The sequence below is a fragment of the Pungitius pungitius genome, chromosome 10 (genome assembly GCF_949316345.1).
Source record: "Pungitius pungitius chromosome 10, fPunPun2.1, whole genome shotgun sequence".
Lineage (NCBI taxonomy): Eukaryota > Metazoa > Chordata > Actinopteri > Perciformes > Gasterosteidae > Pungitius > Pungitius pungitius.
Window position 1 is genome coordinate 6,635,063 of NC_084909.1, and position 6,519 is coordinate 6,641,581.

Below are 6,519 nucleotides of genomic sequence, written 5' to 3' on the forward strand. Positions count from 1 at the left end.
AAGTTAACCCAGGACCACAAGAGACATGAAACTTCAAACTAAAACCGGAAGCGAAGCCAAACCGTGACAGAACCCCCCCCTCAAGGACCGAATTCCAGACGGTCCTAAAGGGGAGCAGAACCGGAAAAAATCAGACAAGGGGAGGGAGGGTGGGGACCCGACAGCTAAGGTCCGGCGGCCTGCCGGGGCGGCGGCCAGGCGTGGGGTGCTCAGGGGGTCTGCCGGGTCGGCGACCGGGCCTCGGGGTCTCGGGGGGTCTGCCGGGCCGGCGGCCGGGCCTCGGGGTCTCGGGGGGTCTGCCGGGTCGGCGGCCGTGCGTCGTGGCGGGGGGCGCCGAGCAGTGCGGCTCCGGCGTCGTCGTGGCTTGGGGCGCCGAGCTGTGCGGCTCCGGCGTCGTCGTGGCGTGGGGCGCCGAGCTGTGCGGCTCCGGCGTCGTCGTGGCGTGGGGCGCCGAGCTGTGCGGCTCCGGCGTCGTCGTGGCGTGGGGCGCCGAGCTGTGCGGCTCCGGCGTCGTCGTGGCGGGGGGCGCCGAGCAGTGCGGCTCCGGCGTCGTCGTGGCGGGGGGCGCCGAGCTGTGCGGCTGCGGCGTCGTCGTGGAGGGGGGCGCCGAGCAGTGCGGCTGCGGCGTCGTCGTGGAGGGGGGCGCCGAGCAGTGCGGCTCCGGCGTCGTCGTGGCGGGGGGCGCCGAGCAGTGCGGCTCCGGCGTCGTCGTGGCGGGGGGCGCCGAGCAGTGCGGCTCCGGCGTCGTCGTGGCGGGGGGCGCCGAGCAGTGCGGCTGCGGCGTCGTCGTGGCGGGGGGCGCCGAGCTGTGCGGCTGCGGCGTCGTCGTGGAGGGGGGCGCCGAGCAGTGCGGCTCCGGCGTCGTCGTGGCGGGGGGCGCCGAGCAGTGCGGCGGCCCAACCCCTGACCCCACCCCCCCCTCAAGGGCCGGATCCCAGACGGCCCCCAGGGGTGGGGGGGAGAGGACCAAGGGATGGGAGGGAGGGGGCACGATCAGGGGCCGTGGGGACGGGCCAGGAGACTGGACTCTGGGGGCCGGAACGGGCGGAGACTGGACTCTGGGGGCCGGAACGGGCGGAGACTGGACTCTGGGGGCCGGAACGGGCGGAGACTGGACTCTGGGGGCCGGAACGGGCGGAGACTGGACTCTGGGGGCCGGAACGGGCGGAGACTGGACTCTGGGGGCCGGAACGGGCGGAGACTGGACTCTGGGGGCCGGAACGGGCGGAGACTGGACTCTGGGGGCCGGAACGGGCGGAGACTGGACTCTGGGGGCCGGAACGGGCGGAGACTGGACTCTGGGGGCCGGAACGGGCGGAGACTGGACTCTGGGGGCCGGAACGGGCGGAGACTGGACTCTGGGGGCCGGAACGGGCGGAGACTGGACTCTGGGGGCCGGAACGGGCGGAGACTGGACTCTGGGGGCCGGAACGGGCGGAGACTGGACTCTGGGGGCCGGAACGGGCGGAGACTGGACTCTGGGGGCCGGAACGGGCGGAGACTGGACTCTGGGGGCCGGAACGGGCGGAGACTGGACTCTGGGGGCCGGAACGGGCGGAGACTGGACTCTGGGGGCCGGAACGGGCGGAGACTGGACTCTGGGGGCCGGAACGGGCGGAGACTGGACTCTGGGGGCCGGAACGGGCGGAGACTGGACTCTGGGGGCCGGAACGGGCGGAGACTGGACTCTGGGGGCCGGAACGGGCGGAGACTGGACTCTGGGGGCCGGAACGGGCGGAGACTGGACTCTGGGGGCCGGAACGGGCGGAGACGGGAGTCTTGGGGCCCGCTCAGGCTGGAACGGGCGTCTTGGGGCCCGCTCAGGCTGGAACGGGTGTCTTGGGGCCCGCTCAGGCTGAAACGGGCGTCTTGGGGCCCGCTCAGGCTGAAACGGGCGTCTTGGGGCCCGCTCAGGCTGGAACGGATATCTGGGGGCCGAGTCGGGAGCCGGGACTGCGGGGGTTCGTCGGCTCCTTCTCCTCGGATTGAGGAGGTCCCGGAGCCTGAAGCATTCCTCCTGGTAGCTCCTGGGGCCAACAACGACATCAGTCTTCCATTGAAAAAATGGGCTTCTTACGTCGAGGTAGTCAGGCCCCAGGTCGCTCCAGGAGTCCGCTGGCATGCCGGTGTTTCGCCGGGCAGCCTGCTGCATGCTCCGTGGTCCCCCAAACGCAAGGCGAGTTCCCAAATATTTATCATTAGGGTAAAACCCTGCTGAGTCCTTCCTTGGTCGCGTCATTCTGTCAGATGGGGAAGCTGGTGCAGGCGGAAGGCAGGCAGGCAGGCAGGACTCAGACGCAGGGTCTTCCGACAAAGTGCTATTTATTCAAACAAAACTCAAGCAGAACGTGCACCAACGAGGACTGACATGGACAATGACGCGACAAAGGACAACTGGCACACAGGGCTTAAATACACAAGGGAGGTGCAGGTGATTGGACACAGGTGGAATCAATCACGCAATCACAAGACAAGGCAGGAAGTGAAGTTAACCCAGGACCACAAGAGACATGAAACTTCAAACTAAAACCGGAAGCGAAGCCAAACCGTGACAGTGTTCCCTAAGTCCTTTAACATGCTTTATTAGGCAGCCTCGAGGTGACCATTATCTATCAGCCCGCTCTGCATGGCTCTTAACTAGGACAATGTGGATCTCTTGTTATGCTCCGTATTAAAAAAAAAAAAGAAATCCCTCCGTTAATCTATTTTTCTCCAGATAGACAAACCTTGATGCTGATTAATGGCAGTTAAACTCACAAGCACTCCGTCAACGAGATTGCAAAGGGATGGTAATGTATTAGAGTCATTAAATACGCATCATTCTTTTGGCATGAAATATGTTGACCCCAACCTGATTATATACATAATTAAAACTGCTCAACAGTTCCTGAGCACAGAGCTGCAGAGCAGAGAGAGAGCGAGCAGGTCGACAGGCAGGAGTCATAATGATACACAGCAGCCACGTCACTTATTTGGGTCATTTGTCATTTCCGTCCCGCATTATTTCAGCGCATATAAATTGCACATTTTATCAATGCTCAGTTGTGTCTTGCAGTTTACGAGGGGATTGAAGGCACAATGAATGTATAAAACTATTTTTGTTTTGTTTGGTAAATTGGCATCCGGAATAAGCACTAAATGTATGTTTTGAGTAAACAGCTTCGTCCACGGCGTGCATTTCCAGCATGCAAATATTATTGACGGTCCAAAATGAATTTGAATGACCAAACTTCACTCTGCCATAACAGTAAGGCCTACTGCAGTGAGGCCCATACACGGCCTCTCACTGCAACGCTGGGTCGTCTCCCTGTCATGTCCACAGAGCCGGGCAGCGACCCACAATGAGGCGAGATTGCTTGGACAGAAATCAATACCCCCACGGAATGGGAATCAGAAGGCATTGATAGCAGTGCTGGGTTCTTATCGGTGTCCGGGCTGCCCAAGCAGGGCACAGCCGAGTGGAAAGCTATCCAGAAATCAGGACTGAAAACACCCCCGAGTGATGCTCACAACGCTATCACCCCATCAAACACCATGTCGCTCGCATGCTGCAATCCATCTTCTCCAAAACAATTCATTTGTCCCCTCTTTTCCTTCCCGGTGACAGAAAGGAACTAAGGCTCCACAGGCCGCAGGGAAGATCCAGACCTTTGCGGAAGGGCTTCATTATGGCGGAAGTAATGAAATTCCCGGATTTTAAAGAGGAAGGCAGTGAGAACGCTGTCGAGGTGAGCAGTCAGGGTGCCAGCAGAGATGAGGGGAAGTCTCCTGTGATCAGTGGAGCTGACAGTCACCGCGCAGCACCGACTGCAAGCCGCTCTTCACCTTTACTCGGGGGAAGAAATTACTGCACACACTCCAGCACCACTCCTGACAAGCCAACTGATTCTGGCTCTAAACACTGCCATTCTGCTCCAGCTGTGCATATCTTTATCACAATGGTGTCTTAACTGGCTGATGGCAGCTCTGGGTCGCGGCTCGGCGCGGTCGTTCGGAGGAAGCACTTTGTCTCCTCGCCGGGCGTTTATCAGATCTGTAGAGTGCGCCGTTCGCTCTAAGCTCTCTGTTGCCCAATCCCAGAGCCACTGTAAGCGACTGTATGTGGCAGTGACATAAAGCAGCAAGTCAAATAGAAATGATGACAGTTTATTAAATATACGGCGCACAAATGTGACTTTCGTGAATTATTTTTATGATTTATGGGCCAGTGTGGTGGTTCACGTGCTGTATCAGCTCCTTTGCAAAATGCTAATCCTTTTTACTACACGTGTTTAGGGTTTGTCGTTCATTTAGTTTATATCTGCAAACTGTAATTTGGTAATTGAAAGTACAGAGTTAATAATCTGTTAATCAACGCTGTAGGATGCCTTTCACATCAAAGATGCTCTTTTTCATGCCTTAATTTCTGATTCAAAATTATAATTCCAAGTTGATTAAATGAATGCAGTATAGTGACTTATACCTTGCTATGTGTGACATTTGTGAGCAGCAGCTGCAAGCTATGCCATTATAATCCCACTATCACCACCATCAACCCCGTGTGCCCACTTACAGACTCAGCTAATGTAATTATGGTGACACGGGGACTTGTGGGGACCAGTGTGGAAAGGAAGCACTGTGAAAACATTTAAATCTCTTTACTATTCAAGCCTTTTTTTTTAGATTTTAATGCAGCGACGTGGCATTGTCCACACCCATCTTAAGCCGCAAACAGAGGGCGAAGCGTGCGGGTCTCCCGGGAGTTCCGCCATTGTTGTCCGAGGTCGAGATCCGAGTGTCAGGTCCTTACTGCATGCTCCTTTACTAATCCCTTTTTAGGCCTCGTAAGAACATTGAGCATTTCTGACCGTGGCATTAATGCATGAGCTATTTAATGCCATTTGTGGGAATAGGCTGTCTGAATACGGCCAGTGTATGGGGGTATCACATTATTAGTAATCATATCTGCTTAAGCCAAGCTTGCTGCTCCAGATGGCTGCTTTCAAGTGCAAATGAACCAGTTAGACGTGTCTGGTTTAATACATACTCAGGAATCACAAATAGCCATTGATTTTTTCCCCTGTCTCCCTCTCCATCCAGTGTTTCTGGTGGTATTGAGCTTGGATTAAATGGTCTCCTGAGCCTTTAAAGGGACATTGATTCTTCTAATTAATTGTGCGCTGTGCAGAACCAGAATGCATAAACCTGTCCATATTAGCACTTCAAGTCAATTATTTTTGAGTTTGCCGGGAAGGAGAACAAACGCTTACTGTATACAAAAGAAATGTTAGAAGTTATTTTCGTTTCCTTGAGAAGTTTGATAGTGCTGTAATCAAAGACGTATTAACATTTTGTGCTTGTACACATGAAACTGCGAGGAGCAGAACAGAGGATTATTCAGTCAGTGGGAATTCAGGCTCCCCCTGAGCAAAACATGGACGTGTGTAAGTGTGTTTGTGTATGTGTGTGTGTGTGTGTAAGAGAGAGAGAGAGAGAGAAGAAATTTGACTGAACTATTCTTTTCCACTTCCATTATTTATTTACAATGCACACTGTTATTATGTGCTCTATTGTTAATCTGTTTTTTTTTCTTTCTCACGTTACAGGCAGCAAGGGAAATACACACAACAGGGCAGAAACTGTTGTTGAAGATGGAGACATCATCTTTTTCAAGTTTTGCAACCCAAATGCACCAAAGAAAAAGTGACGAAAGAACAATTTGTGTTTACATGAATGACTTGTTCCTCTTACCCTTTTTTTGTCGTCTTTGGCGTGATACACGCTGCCGAACTCTCACATCAGGATCAGATCCCCACTCTGATCCAAAACCCGGGTTCGGTCAATTCTGACAGCTTTGCTATTTAAGATCAGGATCGGCCCCCCACTCCAAATTGTTGCAGCATTTGAAGGAGCATATTACTCTCCAGATACCTCATTAATCTCCATCAAGGGTGCCAGCGCTGACACAGCTGACAGCAGGGACAATGCCACCTGCTCTTCTCCCCCTTCTGCAGATAATGCATGTTTTACAGTAGCCCAGATGTCTACACTCAATAAAACATTTGACAAAACCAGCCTGTGTGTGTTTTGGGATGTCTGTATTGAGTGGGAAGCGGCATGGGGATGGCGATAGTAGTCCTGCCGACCACTGATTAGAGAATTAAAAGACACAGCTGACATTGACTGTAGCAGAGAGGGGACGATTACAATTAAATCTGTTAAGTGATGCTGATTTTAGAAGGGCACATGCAGGATGCAGGTGTTTTGGCCCAAAGAGCTGGTCAGTTTAAATGATTATTTGTAAAGAGATTGAGTTAACCTTTCATTTAATGATTGATGAATATGTGTTTTGTTTCTCTCACTCCCCATACAGTGCATTGTCACAACCCAAATAGCATCTTTGTTATGTTTACACTTTATTTTTCCTCTCCCTGAACAATAAACTGAATGAATAGAATTAAATATGACAAAATATTCATTTTCAAACCATATTCTTTGTGAAATAAGATAAGATAAGTCCACATCTTGCGATATTCTGCA

General features: G+C 53.7%; 1 long non-coding RNA gene across 1 annotated transcript in view; it reads left to right on the forward strand.

Annotated features, from left to right (window-relative positions):
- Window positions 1–5,692, forward strand: part of LOC134102926 (uncharacterized) — a 12,049-nt gene extending 6,357 nt beyond the window's left edge. The window contains exons 2-3 of the long non-coding RNA XR_009957006.1: window positions 3,608–3,728; window positions 5,586–5,692. This is a non-coding gene — a long non-coding RNA (uncharacterized LOC134102926). The remainder of the gene's footprint in view (window positions 1–3,607; window positions 3,729–5,585) is intronic.
- The last annotated feature ends 827 nt before the right edge of the window (window positions 5,693–6,519 follow it).